Source organism: Pleurodeles waltl, chromosome 8 (genome assembly GCF_031143425.1).
Source record: "Pleurodeles waltl isolate 20211129_DDA chromosome 8, aPleWal1.hap1.20221129, whole genome shotgun sequence".
NCBI lineage: Eukaryota > Metazoa > Chordata > Amphibia > Caudata > Salamandridae > Pleurodeles > Pleurodeles waltl.
Genome location: NC_090447.1, coordinates 579,926,085 through 579,947,967, shown reverse-complemented (window position 1 = coordinate 579,947,967; position 21,883 = coordinate 579,926,085).

The following is a 21,883-nucleotide window of genomic DNA, read 5'->3' as shown; positions in this document are numbered from 1 at the left end:
GATATCCACATTGTGTCCCTAAACTCTAGGCCTCCCTGTCATGCCCCTCATTGCTTTTGCAGCTGTACATGCCCAATGACATGCTATCACAGGTGAGGGTATGTGTCAGCCAATAGACAATGGTGACACACTTCTGTCTGTGGTACAACATGAAATGTATCTCTTTTGTAAATGTACTTTTCCACAGTTTGCCATGCACACATATGTGAGTGAGTACAAACAACATCCCATCAACATAGGTAGACCATGCATGAAATTGCAGCTTTCAAACATTTTCTAAAGAGAAACGGACAGATGCTGACATGTAGACACAAGGAATTTTGGCAACAGTGATGGCATTGGACATTCCCCACTTACCAAGGGAAAGTAGTAACACAACATATTCATACTCTGTGAGGATGAGTTTCTGCGTACAGTCCTCACAAACTATTGCCAGAGTACAAACTCAAATATCCCACATGGGTAATAACAAATAGATTGGAATGGTGGGTACTGAAAGTGTCTTCCCTGTCCATGTATTGATAAGTGGACTAACAAATGCATACTCACGCCACTTTGGGGTGGGGTTCTGTGGTTTGTAGCTGTACCACACCACAGAAAACTCCTCTAAACATAAGTGTCCACCCCACAGGGATGACATCCAACAAACAAAAAGATTTGTTTTCCATTTTCAGCTATGTGACCAGACTACCGAGTCAAATATCATGGCCTCCCAGGAATCAACACATTGTCTGCAATGTGGGACTGTCATCTTTGCAATAAGCCTGTGCAGGACAAATAGTACCCATGAGAAGGTCACAACAGAGCTGTGGTAGTAAGGGACCTGTCATGAGTCAAAGATACACATTAATAATGAGGCAAAATGCACATACGTACTAGCTTAATGACTTACCCCTGTACCCATTGCTAATCTAATCAAAGGAATGGGGGAATTCTGGGCAGGACTTTACACCAGAGGCTCATTTCCCATATGACAGGATCTGCTTGGGTGCAGGGAGTGAGCACAGTGCCCCAATTTCCTAGCCACAGTACCTCCACCCCAGCCTAGAGTAGGACCCATACCTGGAGATACATTTATCAGGCCATGGTCTCTCCAGGCTGAGCAGACAGAACCTACATGAAACTCCATTCCCATCACGTCCATGCCTGACAGTACATTATGTAGCCAACAACAATGTGGCATGTTGTGTGTGTAGCAAGCAACCTGAAGGACAGAGGGAATCATGATATACCTTCCAAATAACAGTTTAGCAAGGATAGATGTGTAAAGAAATCTCTGTGGCACTATACACATTGCTCACATTGCTCTTAACTGACTTATACAACATGCATACTCAGCTCATGTTGTCATGCACATATATGTTGTCTCACATATACAACAATAATGAAAGAAATGTCAGTGGATGGCTGTAATGTTACCTCACCTAGTTAAGTGCATCCAGCACAAGGTGGATCTAGGAGCACAAAAACATACATACACCACAATGTGAGTGAACTCAACATATGGCACTGGCCACCAATACCTGCACATTGTACATCCCATGGATGCTACCCACATTGCACCTACAGCCACATGAGTAGTCAATCTGACACACTTGGGCAAAATCTAGCCTGCAAGGAGGGAAAGGATGGTAAAGTACAGAAACAAGTGTGCACATGAAGCACTTACTTGCTCCTCTGGTGCACCACAGGGCTGTCCGCACAGGGTAGGACCCTAGTCACCAGCTTCTCCATCTCCTCTTGAGAGAAGGCAGGGGCCCTATCATCTGCTGGGTGTGGCATGATTGCTCCCAGAGGTGGTACATAGCAGCTCAGGTAGTGGAGGTCTTACTGCCATCAGTGTCAGCAGTCAAGTGAGGGAATCTGCAGAACAGGGCAGTCACATCCACCATGTACATTGTGATCACGGCCAGCGGACACAGCCATTGGCCTGTTACAACCACCTACCGCCATGACAACTTCTTCAATCGGTTGCATGTGGTTCCTAATGTTCCAAGAAGAGTAGGTCAGGCATTCCCCATTTTAGAGGCCTAAAATGCAGTATTGGGCTTCACAAACTGCATCACACCTCTGAAACTGTTGTTTTGACCTCACAAACATGCTACGCCTGTCTTGTTATGTAGGTCCTACTACTCAAACACCATTGTAGAATGCTGTACAGCACAGATGCCATTTTACAGTGGGGCACAGTCCAGCCCGTCAAAGGTAATTTCTACAGTCGGGATACCCAGTCACTTTTTGAGGTGCATTTGTGATGCACATCTTTGAGTTAGGTCCATATACATGATGTGTACACATGTGTGGCAAACCATGGGGTTCACATGTGACCATTGTGTCTTTAGCAGCTGTGATGTGTACTGATTGCTATGTCCACCCCTTCTAAAATCTATTGTCACATTGTGTCATTAACATGCATCATGTATGTAGCTGGAGACTAATGTCAGAATTCATTTCTTATCATATATAGGTACCCAGGGAGAGGAAGGATGCATCAACCACCTGAATACCGTCCACTGCCAGACCTATAGAGTATGGAAGAATGCCACATCATATTCCTATACCGTCTGAATCGGCAAACAATAGTGGACGTATGTCATCAGTTGGAGCCAGATCTTATGCCAGCTGTTAGTTATACAACTAGCATACCACCCATTGCACAAGTCATGTCAGTATTGCACTTCCTAGCCACAGGGTCCTTCCAACATGCTGTGGATCTAGCTGCTGGAACGTCCCAAAGTGTGTTTAGTCTGGTGTTGAAGGATGTCCTCTCAGCAATATTGACACACATTGACAGCTACATCCAGTTTGCCTGACAGGAGGATGTAATACATGGAAAAGCTGACTCTTATGGTTTTGCACACCTCCCACATGGCTGTTGATGGCACACATGTTGGCTTGGTCCCACAGCATGCTCATGAACAAGTATACTGCAACCAAAAGAGCTTCCATTCCATAAACGTCCAAGGTGTTGGAGGACCTATACATTTCACAAGTCTGTGCCAGTTATCCAGGTTCAATCCATGATTCCTTCATTATACAGAACATCATGATCCCCCAGCTGATGTTACAACTATACCTAGAGAGAGCCTGGCTTGTTGGTAAGTCACATGTGTCCTGTTTGCGTGATTGCAATGTCTGGTTCCACAATTCTGATAAGAGGGACTATTGTTGCACTTATATCCCATTACCAAACAGGAGACTCTGCATATCCAAACTGGTCATAGTTGTTGAACCCATTAATCAATGCATCTATGCCAGGGAAGCCCACTTCAATGAGGCCAATGTAGAAACAAGAAAGGCAGTGGAGAAGACTTTTGGACTCCTGAAGGCCAGATTTCAGTGTTTGGACCAGACTGGTGGAGCCCTCCTCTACTGACCCGAAAAAGTGTGTAAGATCATTGTGGCATGCTGCATGCTTCACAACCTCGCCCTGAGGAGGAGCATCCCGTACATCCCAGAGGAGAGGCAGCTTGCAGTCCCACCTGGTGGGACTCACGAAATGCTGAGTGAGGATGACAGTAGTGAAGAGGAAGAAGCTGACTTGAGGGATGATCTCATCAACAGCTACTTTTTTTGAGTGTAAGGAAGTCATGTGACGTAATGACTGTGACTGTATGAAGAACTGGAGTTGTGAGAATGTGTGTAGTAGAGTGTTTTTGCAGGAACTGAGGAGCTATTACTCTGCAAGGTTCAGCCAAAAGGCACATGAAGGGTTACTCTTTGACATGTCCCCACCTTGATGTAGCTACATCATTTGTGTTAGTCTCTTTGCAATGTAAGCTCCTTTCCAGTAAGGGTACAGATATCCAGGAGTGTTATTATCACTAAAGGCTTCAACCAGTGGGGTTGTGGCAGTTTCTTCAGTGGCCTCTGTATGGCCATTGGCAGCATGACCTGTTGATGTGAAAGATACCATGTTCTTGGTGGTATTGTGACATCTACCTCCAATCATTTACAGTAACATTTCACAGACACTTTCTACACAATTATCTAGCATGTAAACATATTGTGATAAGTACACATGGTAGTGGTTATTTGACATGACATGCCAGCTGCCCTTGACTGTCACTGCTGCTGAGACTTGAAATACATTGTCCCTTGGCGGGATGGCCTAGGAGTGTTAAGTTGCCACCAGTACAGACCACCCAGTAGCCAGGGAAGTTAGGGTTTTTGCCATTTTGAGGCCTAGTTGAATGTGATATAGGCAGGACGAGGAGTTTCTAGTATGTGTGACAGAATACACCATGTGGTTAGTGCAGTGTTAATGTGTGTGCTGTCAATACCAATCTGATTATGCCTCTTGCAGCCTTTGGGATCATTGTTTAGCACAGTGGGTAAGCTGTCCTCAATGCCTGTCCTCAATGGTTCCCTCTTGTTTTAGTAGGTCAGGATGGAGGTAGGTAGCCAGACACTTCTCAGAGTTTGGCATGATCTGTATGCTGCTCAATCTCAAATATCCTGTCATTCCCTCTACGACACACACTATACAAACAATATCCACACATTTGAGTAACTTGATATTGAGAGTTGGGGAACTGTGCTCTTTGATTGTATGCATGCTGTTCTAGTGTTAGTGCTTGAAGCCAGAGTAACAGTGCCTCCTGTGAGTTGCAGTCAGGGAAGTCTAACTTGACACACCTCACCAATGTCATCCCCCAAGGTGAGTGCACTTCATTTCTGAGTTGAGAGAGAGGGGTATTTGGACAAGGGTACAATGGGCTGGTGTTTGGAGTTACAGAAACAGTGCCTGCTGCAAGTTGCAGTCTTGTCAGTCCCTGTAGTGCTCACATCATACATATATGAACCCCCTCAGGTGAGTACACTACATATGAGACTTGCCCAACAAGGTTATTTGTAGCAGTGAACACTGGGTTGGAGGTTGGATTCACAGACAAAGAGCCTTCCTGGCATTTGAGGTTCTCACAAGTGAGTAGACTTCATTTGAGAGATTACCAAAAGGGTATTTGTTAGAAATGAGGTCTTTGTTTGGCAGTCAGGTTACCCCCTGTCCAAGCAAGGACCCTCACTCTAGTCAGGGCAAAAGAGAAACACACCTAGTTAACCCCCACTCACCTCCTTGATAGCTTGGCATGAGAAGGCAGGCTTACCTCAGAAGCGATGTGTAAAGTCACAGTAACACAGTGAAAACACTACAAAATGAACACCACACCAGTTTAGAAATATAGGCAATATTTAATTAAATCAAACAAGATCAAAATGACAAAAATCCAACATACACAAGTTAAGAATGACAGTCTTACTCCATAGAAAACAATGGAAACTATAATTCTGCACAAAGTACATGGTTAGCGTTAAAAATAAAGCCGCATGGGCGAGTGTGCATCGGAAAAGGCACTGATGTGTTGATTCCTCCCTTGCAAGGGAGGCCTTGCGTTGTTTCTTCTGCGGTCAGATCAGCAATGCGTCATTTCTTCTCCCTCGCATGAGAGTGATTCGTCAATTTCCGGACGGGGATCCTTGGATCTGGGCAGAGTCAGGTTGACCTTGCTGCCCAGGGACGATGCGTGGAAAATCCTGTCTCACGGTGTTAGAAAACTGTGCTACGTGGGGTTTGCATCGTTATCAGCAGCTGCAAGTGAGTGTTGCGCATCGTATCTCCAGCCACAATGCATCGACCTCCCAGCTGCGATGCAGGTGGAGCGTTAATTTTAGCCATGCAGCTGGCGGCGCATCATTTATCACCCGGGTTGCAGATAGTGTGTTGAAAATTTCCCCGCACGGCACTCTGTGCATGGATTTTCAGCTCTTGTCTGCCAACATCACCGTTCAAGTACCCCGGAACTAGATAGGACACCACTTGGCAGGGCAGGAGCCTCAGCTGAGAGTCCAAATGTTAGCAGGCCCTTTAGAGAACTACCCCTGTTTACCCTTACCCTCCCCTTTCTTCTGAGAGGGACCATGGCCACCCTTGGCGTTGTCTCTCCATAACTCTTTTGGACCCTGGTGCTCTCCCAATGGTTCTCTTCCTGCACAAGCTTCCTGGGATCAGTCAGCTACTCATGTGGGTGGCACAACCAGTGCTGCAGGCCTACTAGTAGCATTTGATTCACAGGCCCTGGGCACCTCTAGTGCACTTTACTAGGGATTTACTAGTAAATCAATATGCCAAACATGGATAAGCCAATTACACATACATTTTACATAGGAGCACTTGCACTTTAGCACTGGATAGCAGTGGTAAAGTGCCTAGAGTATCAAAATCAGCAAAAACAGAGTCCAGCACACATCAACTACCTGGGAAGCAGAGGCAAAATGTTAGAGGTAACCATGCCAAGGATGCCAATTCTAACAGTATGTGTAGCAGGGAACACTATACTGGTGTTTGGGGCTAAAGAAACAGTGTCTGCTGGGAGTTGCAGTCTTGTCAGTCCATGTAGTACACAGACAATACATATTTGAATCCCCCGGATGAGTAGACTTCATTTGAGAGATTTCCAAAAGGGTGTTTGGACAAGAGAACACTGTGATGGTGTTTGGAGTTATAGTATCAGTGTCTCCTGGGATTTACCGTCCTGTCACTCCCTGTACAATGAACTCTCTACATACAGATATACCCCTGGTGGGTAAACTTCAATTGGGAGTTCACATACAGGAGTATTTGGATGGGAGAAGAATGGGCTGGTGAGTGGGGTTAAAAGTAAATTAGGGCAAAGGTGAGCTGTGGGCATGCATGACATAGCATTTCTGCTACCTTTTTTATGTTGTAACTTACCCGACTCCACTCCCCTAGGTCTTCCTGTCAAGCCCCAATGCAGGATGGGCAAGACTTGCTCCTCCCAGGGAAATATTGGTAATGGGACACAGGAAGGGCCACGACCAGTCTATTTGGCCTGCAGCTAGTGACTCGAGGCCAGGGAATGGACCTTGCCCCCGAGGTCATTCCACCTCTTTCTAATGTCCTCCCTTGTGCGCAGAGTGGTGCCTACAGAATTCACTCTGTTGATGATCCTCTCCCACATTTCCATTTTCCTACTGAGAGGAGTATGCTGGACTTGTGCTTCAAACAATTGTGTCTTTACTCTTATGATTTCATTCACCATGGCTCTTAACTTGTCTTCAGAGAAATGGGGATTTTTGGAGCATGACATAGTGTAACTAAATAAATACTGGTGGGATACACTTACAAAAGAAGGGAAGTGCAATATGGTGTGAATGAACACAAGTGTGTGCAAGGTGTTCAATGTGATGGTGGCAAAAAGGGGTGCCTAATCTATGTACTCTACAAAAAAAGGTGCTCCCGCTTTATTGTCCTTCAGTGTAAATGCAAAGGATTGGGTTGTGTGAAGAAGTGTGTTTTATAGTGTCCTTTGCAGGTATGCCAAGTGTGGAAATGTGTGTCAGCTGTGTTGTTTTCAAATGCATCCAATGTGCAGCTGTGTATTACTTTGGTGACCGCGAACCACCATAGTTTAGACAGCCATTGGCTAACCACCATAGGCGCCCACCACTGAGACTTTAGACTTGTAATACAGTCAGTGTTTGGTCGCTGTGCTGTCGGGAGTGGAGGTTGGACTACCTATTGATGGGCTTCTGCACCACTGGCGGTCTGCCATATTTGGTTGGCAATCAGCGGTCCTACCTGTTTGACTTGTAATACAGCAGTCTGTAAGATGCCCTAAATAAGAGTCTTTTTGGAACCGCCAACATGGCTGTCTGGCGGTCCAACCACCAAACTTGTAATGAAGCTGTGGGAAAACAGGGCTGACTGCAGAGGCCCCCTGACTTTTTGCCCCCATTTTTCACTTTTTGCTGGTGTTTTCCTGACTCTGATGGTGCCCTGGGTACTGCTAACTCATCCCAGGGCCTATGCTCTGTGTAAAATTAATATGCAAATTAGGCTAATTATAATTGGCTAAGTCAACCTACCTATAAGTCCCTAGTATATGGTAGGGCATGTAGGTTTGGGGACCCCAGCATAGGTGGTGTCCCCCATAGGTGCACTGCTGAGGTGCCCAGCGTCCTTTTAAAGGCAGGCCTGCCTTGCTGGCTGCTTTTGAATTACAGTTACATGTAATTTGGAATTAAAAGTAGTTCCAAAGTCTTAAACTACCTTATTTTAAATATACATCACCCTAAGGTGTGCCCTATGTGCCCCTAAGGCTGGGTGCCATGTAACTATAAACAGGGACCTCATGAAAATAGTTTTATTCGCCCTCGTGAGGTAAAACCTCCAAATTAGTTTTTCCCTCATTGTAGTGAATGGCCTTCATTGGCTAGAATGGGAAGACTTAGGACCTCATTACAACCCTGGTGGTCGGTGATAAAGTGGCGGTAATACTGCCAACAAGCTGGTGGTAATTACTGCCAAATTATGACCATGGCGGTGATATCTCCGATAGACAGCCAATGTACCACACCAAGGGTGGAAACAACAGGCACCACGGAGGTATCCGCCTACAGCCAGGCGGAAGACAAAGTACCACCCACCATTTTATGACCCTGCAAACTGCCACCTTTTCTGGGGCGGTACCAACGCCATCAAAAGCCTGCTGGAAACAGAGCACAAAAGTCAAAGGACTCACCATTGGAGACACAGGGAAGAACCACGCCGCCATGGAACCAGAACTGCAAGTATTCCTGATCATCTTCTACGTTATGCTCCACTTGGAACACCAATGCCGGTGAAGACGACTGATGGTGAGTACAGCCGCCTAGCACAAAAAGGGGGAGAGGAAAAAGAGAGTGACACACACACGCACAACATACACCTGACACACACACACACCCCATACAAGCAACCATATGTATTACAAAACACAATTTGATCACGAAAATCTGTAGAATTATGCAAAGGCAGCAGGAATTGATGAAAATGATTGTGATCAGTCCAGCAATACATTCAACAATCTGATTAACACATTAAACAGATCTGTACACATGTATAAAAAAGGGACACTGCCCAGTCCATAGTTCACAGGGCCCACATGGCCACAGGGCAAAGTTGAAGGCCCCACTCAAATTCTGCCCCAATACGGAGAGAACACTGCAGGAGCATCAGTTGACAAATAGGCAGGCACCTCAGGGGGAGGGGGGCACCTCAGGTGGGAGCAGAAACAAGCCACTAGTTCTGGAGGGGAAAACATGCCCTGTGCTTGGTCCTGGGAAATGCATGGCCACAGTCTCTTGAGCGGTGTCTTCCCCACTAGTTCTGGAGGAGGCAACATGCCCTCTGCTTGTTCCTGGGGAGTGCATGGCCACAGTCTCTCAGGTGGGTGTCTTCCCCACTGGTTCTGGAGGGCCAACATGCCCTGGGCTTGGTCCTGGGGGGTGCAAGGCAACAGTCTCTTGAGTGGGTGAATACCCCACTGGTTCTGGAGGGGGCAGGCCACTCAGCAGCCTTTGGAGACTGGACTATATGGCGTCCACCGGCGGTGATGGCTGCCCTGTGGTGGTTGTTGTGAGAGGCTCCTGCTCAGCCCCTGCACCGTCCAATGGGTGCACTGTGGTGGTGGTTGTAGGAGGCTCCTGCTCAGCCCCTGCACTCTCTGATGGCTGCACAACCATGGCTGGCGGTGGGGGCTCTGTGACAGCTGCTGGTGCAGGATGCTTCCCCTTCTTTGTGGCTGGTGCAGGCTCCTTCCCCTTCTTTGTGGCTGGTGCAGATTCCTTCCCCTTCTTTGTGGCTGGGGCAGGCTCCTTGCCCTTCTTTGTGACTGGTGCAGGTTCCTTCCCCTTCTGTATCTGTGGTCTGGAATCCTTTCCACCATAAGTAGGTGCTGCTTCCACTGGGCTCGTGGACTGTTTGGCTGAGGTGCTTCTTAGGGACATTGGGGTGGGAAGAAGGAGGAGTAATGGGAGTGGAGGATGAGGGAGTGGTTGTTGGAGATGATTGCCAGCTGGATTTGGGTGCAGGTGCGTGGGCTTTATGCTGTTGTGAGGTGGATGGCTGTTGGGTGTCTGAGTGCTTGCGTTTGTGTACTTTAGGATGGAGACAGACACAGTGGGAGAGGACACAGGGGACGTGTGCATGGATGTTCTGGAGGTGTCCGCCAGTGAGGTGTGTGTTCTGCTTGGTGTGGTGATGATGCTGGTAGTGGATGATGATTTAGTGCATGCAGGTGTCAGTGTGGACGGAAGTGGGTGGGAGGTGGAGGAGGAGGGGGAGACAGTGGAAATAGTGGGTGTGTCTGCAAATGAATGGTGTTGGTGTGAGTGCCTGTGGGATGAAGTGTGGTGCTTGTGTTTGCCTGTGACACTCTTGGGTGTTGTCTTGTGTGCATGCTCGTCTGCCTGTGCGCTTGGGATGGGTTGGGATTGAGGAGAATGGGACTGGGAAGTGGAAGTTGAAGGGGGGGGGCGGTTGAAACTGGGACAATGGCTCCCAACAGAGAGGAGGCCAGAGCCTGAATCGATCTCTGTTGGGCTGCCAATCCACTGTGAATGCCCTCCAGAAATGCATTTGATTGCTGCATCTGGGCTGCCAGCCCCGGGATGGCATTCACAAGGGTTGACTGCCCTACAGAGATGGATCTCAGGAGGTCAATAGCCTCCTCACTGAGGGCAGCAGGGCTCACAGAGGCAGGGCCTGAGGTGCCTGGGGTTAAGGAGATGCCAACCCTCCTGGGTAAGCGGGCACAGGCAACTCGCTGAGGGGCTACTGTTAGGGCGGTGCTGGTACAGGGGATGGCGGCCGTACCTGCAGCTGGGGTGGTCACAGATATGTCCGCCACCACCCGGGAGCTTCCATCGGAGGAGGTATCAGAGTCTGTGTTGTCCCCTCCAGTCTCCACCGTGGTGCTCCCCTCGCCCTCTGTCCCACTGGTGCCCTCAGCATCAGTGGACTCTGCCTCCAGGGTCCTGTGGGATGCAGCTCCCTCGGTTGCCGGTGTCTCTGCTCCTCTGCCAGATGATGCTAAAGCAGATAAGGACAGGACGACAAAAAAAGAAAGGGGGGAGAGAGACAAAGGATACACTGGGTCAATGACAGCACCAACACCACCGTTGGTGTAAACAGCACCCTCACACACAGGGAACAGGCCTACGCACTATGCATTGCACTACCAGTGAAATGGCTACTCAACAAGGAATGAGAAGGGGTGCACGCCGCCAACTGCAGCATACCTGGGACCCACGCAGCCCTGATCAGTAGTGAATACTAGCAAGCGACGTAAGCAGTATTTCCCCTTCAGACCCTTAGCCACCAGAGGACCTACGCTGCTATGTCTGGCCTGGCCTAGGAGCACCCACTGAAACACAACCACCACCCGGCTACCACCCCTCCAGCCGTGAGCTTCAATGATGGCCACTGTACTCACCCCCTTGTGGTTGTTGTGATGCCCTCAAGTGCCCATCTAGCTCTAGATAGGCCACCTCCAGTATGCAGGCCATCAGGGGGACAGGGTCCGACGGGCACCCCTTCCTCGTTGGGAGGCCATCCCCTGCTGGGCCTCCACCGTCTTCCGTGCCCAGCATCTCAGGTCCTCCCACAGTTTCTGACGGTGGGTGCTCCGCCTGTCATAGACTCCCAGAGTCCGCACATCCTTGGCGACGGCACACCATATACCCTTCTTTTGATGGGCGCTGACATGCAGAGGCAATACAGACAGGAGAACACCATTAGACAAGCAGTCCAGCCAGTAACACAAATGGCCCACCATACCCTTTTCCATCACCATTGGCACACACAGAGCCCAGCACACAACGTGTACACCGCCAAGAGGACATCCACCCACTCCCCTTACACGAGGCCTTCACACACACAACTCCATGCATTCATGCCACATGCATCGTGCCCACAGTGTACTCACCAGTTGGTCTGGAGGCCCATACAGCCGTCTGTACTGCGGTAGGACCCCATCCACCAGTTGCTGCAACTCCTAAGAAGTGAAGGCGGGGTGCCCTTTCCCCGGTCACACGGGCAATGGTAGGTTCTAGACACAGGTCACAGCAGCACATGAAGTGTGGGTCCTCTCCTATGGAAGGTCAGGAAACAAGTGAGGAATATGACAGAAAATGGCGGTCATGTCCACGGCAGTGCATACCGTCACTGCCGGCATAGATCAACATTGGCCACTGTACCCCATAGGGCCTAATATTAACAAATGAGGAATTGCACAGCGGTTCCCGACCGCCTACTGCCACAGCGCACAATGTCAGTGGCATTACCTCACTTCCACCTGTCCCTCCACACAGGATAGGCGGACGCCATTTCGGGGGGGGGGGACAGGCCTATGGATTAATGCTACCTCACAGGATAGGCACATACTTCACAAATTACACTTTCCCATAACATGTATTCAGATTGCGGACTGCTATTGTGGCTCCATTGTTCAGTTTGGACAGCCTCCTCACCCTTTTGTCCCTTAGATATCTACTACTGCAGATAAATAGGAGATGGAGACATACCCCCGTGTACAGATCCCTGGTGGACTTGCCTACACTGGAGGACAGGCACATTATTCTCACCTTTAGACAGAGCTGTGTGCCAAATTGGAGCCTGACCTGATATCTGCTATCCGTCACTCCACTGGGATCCTCCTTCTTGTGCAAGTGCTATCAGTTCTCCATTTCCTGGTAACTGGTTCTTTCCAAGTGACAGTGGGCTTGGCAGCAGGAATGTCACAACCAATGTTCTCAATAGTGCTGACAAGAGTGTTGTCTGCCCTGATGAAACACATGTGCAGTTACATTGCATTCCCCCAGGTTGAGGATTTGGCCACTGTGAAGGCCGGATTCTATGCAATGGGACATATCCCCAGCATAATTGGTGCGATTGATGGAACACATATTGCATTTGTTCCCCCTCGCCAGAATGAACAGGTGTTCAGGAATCGTAAGAGTTTCCATTCCATGAATGTGCCGATGGTGTGCTTGGCAGACCAGTACATCTCCCACGTCAATGCTAAGTATCCTGGGTCAATGCATGATGCCTTTGTCCTGAGGCATAGCAGCATCCCAAATGTGATGTCCCAACTACAGAGGCACAGGGTGTGGCTAATAGGTGAGCACTGGTTCCCACCCAGTATATGTTGGTGTATGCCTATAGTGTTGGTCATTTAGATGGTGTGAGGCTAAATGTTCTCCCTCAATATTTGCAGGTGACTCTGGTTACCCAACTTATCATGGCACCTGACCCCTGTGAGGAATGCCAGGACAAGGGCAGAAGAACCTTATAATGAGGCATATGGGCGAACCAGAAGCATCATTGAAAGGACCTTTGGCCTCCTGAAGGCCAGGTTCCGGTGCCTCCATCTGACAGGTGGATCCCTGGACTACTCACCCAAGAAGGTCTGCCAGATAGTAGTGGCATTCTGCATGTTGCACAACCTGGCCCTCAGACGCCATGTACCTTTTCTGCAGGAGGAAGAGACTGGAGATGTCCCTGTGGCAGCAGTGGACCCTGTGGACAGTGAGGATGAGGAGGCAGAGGATGAGGATGTGGACAACAGAACATCTGTGATCCATCAGTGCTTCCAATGACACACAGGTGAGACAGTGCAACTTTACATTTCAATGATTTTATATGTATTCTGTGTGGCACTGGCATGCTGGTATTTCCCACTTATTTGCCCACTTTCTGTTACCTCTGAATATTCATTTTGCAGATGTTGGTGATATGACAAATACTCCTGGTGTGATCACAACAGCCAGCTGCAGGTCATTAATTCTGTGCTCATTCTATGTACAGTTCATTTACAATGGTTGTAGATGTTTCAATCAATACATATTTGAAATACATGACATACTCTAAGTCGATTTTTAGCAAAGGGTGCTTATTGTAGTGTGGTGATGGAGGAAAGTCCAGTATATTGTTCCAGTCTTTTTGTAGCACAGGTGCATTGTCCATGGGGACATAGGAAGGGGAGCAATGGCAGTTCAAGGTGGACAAGGTGACTGATTGGGTCACAAGGGGGACAATCAGGAGAGTCTCATTTCCTGGTGGTGGTCTTGGCAAGTGTCTCTGGCTTCTGTCTGGATTGCAGGGAACATTTGCGGGGTGGTTCACCTTCTGCAGGGGGAGGGGTGCTGGTGGCCTGCTGGTCCTGTGGCGGGGCCTCCTGGCCACTAGCGGCAGTGGAAGTGGAGGGCTGTTCAGATGACTGGCTAGGCAGGGGCCCCCTGGTGTGACACTGCCTCCCTCTAATGTTGGCCATATCTGCCATTACCCCTGCTATGGAGATCAGAGTGTTGTTGATGGCCTGCAAGCCCTGCCTGATCCCCTGATACTGTCTCTCCTGCAGCCACCTGTTCTCCTGCATGTTGTCTAGGATCTGGCCCATCATATCCTCTGAATGTTGGTAGGCTCCCTGGATCTCTGCAAGTGCCTCCTGTAGAGTTGGTTCCCTGCTCCTGTCCTCCCCCTGGCACACAGCAGTCCTCCCAGTGTCCCTGTTGGCCTGTGTCTCTGTCCCCTGAACCGTGTGCCCACTGCTACTGACCCCAGGTCCCTGATTGTCTTGTGTGTGAGGTGTAGCCAGGGGTCCCTGTACAGGTGGCCACACTGCTGATTGACATGTCCTAGGGGCAGAGGTTTGGGGACACTGGGTGGGTGCTGTGATGTTGGTTCTTGATGAGTGAGGCTCTGTGGTGGTCTGTGACTGGGCTTGGGGGGACCGGCTGTCCAGTGGTCCATGATGGTCCAGGTAGATTGTCCAGATCCTGAAGACCAGAGTTGCTGTCATCACTGTGGGCCTCTTCTGTTGGGGGACTGGATACTGATGGCACCTTCTCTTGAGTGACATTGGCAGGGGTACCTGTGGGGATGTAAATGATGTATTATACTTCATGTGTATGACATATTGTACATCCCTGGCTTCCCCTCTATGGTTGGTGTTGCGCCTGCCAGTTTTTACTTGTGGATGTTGGTGTATGGTGGAATTGTTAGTTTCGCTATGCTGTGCAAGCTTTAGTGATGAGTGTCCATGCAGGGTTGTGAGGGGTGTCCATGCATTGGTACAGCATGCAGGGCTTGGCACTGGGATTACTGCGATGTGATGGTGGAGTGTGTGGGATGGAGTGGAGTGATGAGAGTGAGGGTGAGGGTATGTGATGGCATGCAGGTATGGGGGGGTGATAATTGTTGAAAGTTGACCAACCAGAGTCCAGTCATCCTCTGACTCCGACCGGGCCCTCAGGTTGCAGTATTGCCAGTACTTGCTCCTCCCATACTGTGAGTTGTGGGGAATGGGATGGGGTCCACCGCCAGTCCTCTGTATAGCAAGCTGGTGTCTTGCTGCTATGGAATGTACCTTCCCCTGTATGTCATTCCACCTCTTCCTGATGTCATCCCTTATTCTGGTGTGCTGTCCCACGACGTTGACCCTGTCCACGATTCTCTCCCATAGCTCCATCTTCTTAGGTATTAATATTTGTCCACAATAAGGACTTTGCCAGGCTTCAACTGGTTCAAGGAGGGACTCCCTCTTTGCTACAGGTGGAAACCTGCTAACCAGAGTCCCCTGTACCAACTCCTGAAGAAACTGACCAGCTGACCAGGGGCCAAAAAGGAGTTTGTGCCAGGTGCATTCTGGGAGTTGTAGTCTGCACCCTCAAGGAGCATCTCAGTGCTTCTGGAACCTTGGGGTGAGCTGTGGACCCCAAAAGAACGTTAATGGAACGTAGGGAAGAAGATCCAGAAGTTTGGTGAACTTTGGAGAACTTTTGGAAAAAAGCTCTATAAAGGGACTGACCTGTCATTGCAACTCTAGACAGCTTGCCTCAACCGTGACCCGGACTGACTTGCAGGTTCGTCCCAGTGAAGAAAATCTCTGAAAAAGTGACTACGTCTGAATGTAGGAAGTTGACCAGAACCTCTCAGGCAGTGTACCTGAAGAGGGCTCCAGGGACTTCACATCAAGATTCAGGTTTGCCCCGGTCGAAGGATTTTCATCTCTTAAAAACGATTAAGTCCAAAGGTAAAAATCTCCACCGAGGGCTACAGCGACGCGTATCCGAGGAAGAGTTCCAAGAGCTCGGATTGGACTGGCAACTTGATTCCGCTGAAAAAAATCTCCAGAAAAATGACTAAGTCCGAAAGTAAACTTTTGACCGAGGCATCCCACGAGCTGTAGCCGAGAAGGGCTCCTTCGTGGTGGGCTTCAAACTCTGACTTTGCCCCAGTCTAGGTGCGACCAGATGACCAGATTTGCGCTATTTGTTTCTAAGTGCTATAAAGCATTCTTTAAAAATTGATATCTCTGGTTCCCCTTACCTGGTTTTCATTGTTTTGGTGTCATTTTAAAGATACAAATATAATCTATTTTTATAAATTGGTGTTGGATTTTTATTGTGTTTTGTGTTTGAGTTATTTACTGTTTTGTTATTTTTAAATGTTTTACACATATGTCTCCTAAGTTAAGCCTTGTCGCTCGTTGCCAAGCTACCAAGGGTTGAGCTGGGTTTAATTTATTGAGACCTAACTGGACCTAAGTGGAGGTTAGTGGCCTATAGCTAAGTGAAGGTACTTACCTGCCCTTGCCAATAAACCTTTTTCCCACAGAGGCCCCTTATTTTTGAATAGTTTCAAAATGGACTATTAAAATGTATTGACAAACAACATCTAAAATGTTTTTTAATGTTTTCAAATTATTAATAAAAAGTATCAAATCACACTAACATTATTGAACATAATATATTGAAGTGCGTATTATATTACCAATATATTTTGCCTTTTTTAAGAAATGTTTCAGTAATTTAAAAAAGTATTTTGAATTAAAAAATATATGTATGAATGAAAGCACCTTAATACGCAAGTCAAATATAATATTGAAATTGAACATAACAGTTTACTTATAAACTTACAACACTGGTGAGTTGTGGAATGAGTCTTGTGTCATTCCCCTCTTTCTCTAGTGATCTTTCTTCATATCTTAGACAGATCAACAGATTACAGAACAACCCCTTCTGGATTTTTTAGGTCAAGTACCAAGGTTCAGGAGCATATTATAATTTTAGTATTTTTTATAATTAAGAACCTTATACATTCCCTTGGCTACTTTTTTCATCACACTAGGTCTGTATAAATCCTCATTGGGTAGTTGAAGAACATATAGAACTCATCTTACTAGCTCATTTTGCTGGGACTAGATGTGCAGTTTTTATTTCTCTTGTGCTTCTGCCATAGTCGCAGGAGACAGAATTGTTGGTAGATGACTGCCGTCCTTATATGCATGTTTGCTGTGGCATTGATGTGGCCCTCTGGCTGCTGACAATCCTGCTTTAGTTGTTTGGCTGAGACCGAGATCTGCCAGATAGGCCAACAGTTATAGTCCACTTCAGTACACTCTCAGGAGATGCACAATAAGTCTTATGCACAGTTTCTGGGAAGTAGTGAGACATTATGTTTAAGCATGGAGACTTTAATGAGGTTCTTAATTAGAAACATTCATGTATAAAAATTATGATTACACTCATACTGGTATGCATAACACTTTACTCATTCTAAATATTCTGGTGAAGCAACACATCACCCTGGGTTAAGTTGTTTGTGGCTTACCCTGGACAGTTTCACCTCCTGCAAACTGGGCAGACTCTTTACACTCTAGGTACACCAAGGTTTGTTTCCAACTGTTTCAGATCAATGGATTTGATTCTTCTATCCATTCTATACGCCAGGTAATATCATAATAGACCACGGAAGCTGGCTGTCTGGCAAACACTGGCTCTAGTTCCACAGCAGCCTTCAGAGTACTGTGTTTAATACTTAACAGAGATAACAAGTGGGTCAGTGGCTCCCACAATTTCATAAATGGTTAGAGATGATTTCAAATTCAAAATATGTTTCAAGGCTGCCTTCCAGACATGACTTTTGAGCAGAGTGATTCTCCCCGTATTAGAGTAATGTTGAACCTGTAATAAACACAATGAAGATACAAAGATGTGTAAGCATTGTAAACCTGCTTATCAATGACTACACTGAATAATGATCACAGCAGAATCAGAAGAATAGAATCACCTAGAGGACAATTCACACTAAGATCAAAAGAGTCTGAAACCCCACCCTTTACACCCACAATTTACCAAATGTCAGTGCTCTGGATGATTAATCATCAGCACCTCTCAGCAGAAGGAACTTTAAAAACTTATAATGGAGTTTTTTCTCCTTTTTCCCACTTCAACGACTAGGTCTCATCCCAGCTTCAAAACATGTCAGCAAAACACTTCCAATGTCTGGGAAAGCAATCTTACCTCCATTTTGTTCATAGAAACGGGCCTGAGGTGTCTATACTGACTCTTGATGACTCACTCATAGAACTAATGCATGTGCGTTCAGGAAACATGTACCTATAAATTATAGTCTTAGGAAGATAGCTCTAGGATCAGGGTTAGCACACAGATGCAGAAGTATAAACTTGTGACCCAGTAGGCCTCCATTACATGGACTGAGGGAAAATAATCAGGGCTCTTTGGAACTTGAGAAGGCTCATTTTTCTGCAGAGTTGAAGATGCTCATCATCACTGAGCACCACAATCCTTCCTGCATTTTGCAATAGGCAGTATCTGCTTGGGGCAACTAGCCACAATTGAACAAAACCTTCATGAGCTTCCTGGAAAAAGAACCATATAATGCATGTTAACACTATACATCAAAGACAAAATACCTCTTTCTCTACTTCAGTTGAAACTTGTGCTGAAATCCTAAATTATTCCAACCAATTAGATTTCTAAATAATTCTTAATCTAACCTGCTCCCTTAACTGCTTCCTTACCACAACCACCATCCAGTAACAGATATAGGCGGTCATTCCAACCTCGGCGGTAAAAGGTGCTTACCGCCAGACAGAAGACCGCCAAAACACCGCCGCGGTCGCGGTAAACCGCCACGGTCATTCTGACCCACAACAGGCAAACTGCCAAAATACCGACATCCACAAAAGTCCGCCACACCAAAGGTCAGCGATAAATTGGCGATGACCAAACCTCCACCGTCACGCCAACAGAAATACACCCATGCCATTACGATCCACGCGGCGGTCTTTCAACAGCGGTATTCTATTGGCGGTACACACCGCCGCGGTCGAAATACACATACTCGTACAAAACACTACCACATTGGACAATTCGAAATACACACACCTGATACACATACACACACCACTCCCACACACCCAATACAATATAAAACACACATCCACATCACCCACAAACCCCTACAACCAGAAATTCAGAGAGAAGGCGATAGAGAGACACCACAGTCAACTACCAAGCATCCACAGGCACACAATACCAATACCCACAGAACTTCCACTCACCTCACACAACACACCACTAAATAGCACCCCACCTATCACTACACACTCCACCCCACACATCATCCACACCACCCCATGGCACCTCAAAGACACCCCAGGTTCTCAGATGCTGAACTCAGGGTCATGGTGGAGGAAATCGTACGAGTAGATCCCCAGCTGTTCGGGACACAGGTGCAGCACACCACCATTGCCCGGAAGATGGAGCTATGGAGCAGAATAGTCGACAGGGGCAACACTGTGGGACAGCACCCAAGAAATAGGGACGACATCAGGAAGCGTTGGAACGACCTACGGGGGAAGGTGCGTTCCATGGTATCAAGGCACAACATCGCGGTACAGCGGACTGGCGGCAGACCCCCACCTCCTCCCCCAGAATTTACAACATGGGAGGAGCAAGTCTTGAACATCCAGCATCCTGAGGGCCTCGCAGGAGTCGTTGGAGGAATGGACTCCGGTAAGTCTCATCTTCACTACTTCATCCCCCCCACCCCACCTGCATGCCAACTCATACCCCCACCCTCACCCTCACCCCCATCACAACTACACCTTGCAAATGTCTTACCATCACAACCCACCCATCCCAAAACTTAGTCCTGCATGCGGCCCCAAAGCATGGACACCCATCACCAAAGCATGCCCAATGCACATACCCATCACCCCCCCCCAAAACACCGTCACAACAGCCCCAACAAAGAAATGCCAGCACTGGGGTACACGGGCACCAACCCATTGCACACCATTGGCACACACAGAAGCAATAACCGTACTTTTATGCCCCTGCAGGACCAGAACGCCACGTAACCGCGCAGAAGGGTCCCCAAAGTCCCCTCCACCCCCAGAAGAGGCCCACAGTGATGACAGCAGCTCTGTCGACCTGGATCTAGATGACCAGCCCGGTCCATCGGGGGCCTCGGGACCGTCGGTTCCCCTCAGACAGGCACAGGCCACAGCAGACCTTCCCCCCTCTGGGAACACCAGCACAGCACCCACCCAGCGGGCCCATACCTCTGTCCCCAGGACATGTCAATCAGCGGTGTGTCCACCACTACAGGGAACCCAGGCGAACCCACCACCCCAACAACAACAGGGACCTGGGGGCAGTGGTAGTGGGCACACGGTCCAGGGGACGGAGGCCCAAGGAAACAGGGGAACTGGGAGGGCTGCTGTGCGACAGGGGGGGGACAGGCCAAGGGAAACCCACTCTCCACGAGGCCCTCTCCTCCATCATGGGAGCATACCACCACTCCCAGGAGACGATGGCGACGGTCCTGGCCAGGTTTCAGGAAATCCAGCTTCTGCAGGAGCAACAGTATATGGGGTTCAGGGAGGAACTAAGAAACATCAGTTCCGCCCTGGTTACCATCGTAGTGGCCCTGAATGGGTTAATCACCACATTGGGGACCACTGTGGCACCTCAAAGGGCCCCTGACACTAGCATGGACCAAGAACCGGCTACCACCTCCGCCGGCGCTAGTGGACAGGAGGCCCTGACAGAAGACAAACAGGCCACCAGAACCCCACCCCCTGCAAAAGGAGAACCACCCCGCAAGCGGGCCCTGAGATCCAGGAAGAAGACAGAGTAACATGTCAAGACCCCCGCCAGCAAAGGATACCGCCCTGATTGTCATCCCACTGTCACACATTGTCACCCTGTCCAACCTTAAACTGCCCCTGCTCCACTTCCCACAGGCATTTGGACAATGCACCTGTGAACCTGATAGTCTGGACTCTGCCATGGACAATTCTCCACCATCACGCCTCACCGATTTGCAACCACCCATCCAAATTTGAGCACTTGAATAAACACACTTATTGCACTTACACAATCTGGAGTCTGTCTGTGATTTTAACAAATGTATTAGACATGACAGTGCCAAAATTGTTGTTCACATTGTGATGCCAACAAACCGCTGTCACACAGCTGTAGTCCATGGGGAAACAAAGCAGATGTCACGCAGTGGGGCCCACATCTCTGAAAACGGAAGGGACAGTCACAACACAGTTACCATACACTGGGGGAAAAAGTCAGATAGTAGAGAGGTAGGAGTCTTTAAGTAAATGTAATATGCCGGTGTGTACTCTTACCTGTGTGTCACTGAAAATATTGCTCTATTACTGTGTTCCTGTTGTCTATGTCGTCCTCTCCGGCTTCCTCTTCTTCACTCTCCACAGGCTCCACAGCTGCTACAACACCACCATCTGGACCATCCTCCGGCAGAAAAGGCACCTGGCGGCGCAAAGCCAGGTTGTCAAGCATACAGCAGGCCACGATGATCTGGCACACCTTCTTTGGTGAGTACATTAGGGATCCACCTGTCATATGGAGGCACCTGAACCTGGCCTTCAGGAGGCCAAAGGTGCGTTCGATCACCCTCCTAGTCCGCCCATGGGCCTCATTGTAGCGTTCCTCTGCCCTGCTCCTGGGATTCCTCACTGGGGTCAGTAGCCAGGACAGGTTGGGGTAACCAGAGTCACCTAATAGCCACACCCGGTGCCTCTGGAGTTGACCAATAACATACGGGATGCTGCTATTCCGCAGGATGTAGGCGTCATGCACTGAGCCAGGGAACTTGGCATTAACATGGGAGATGTACTGGTCTGCCAAACAGACCATCTGTAAATTCATCGAATTAATGTGTTCCTGTACACCTGTTCACTCCTGCTGGGGGGTA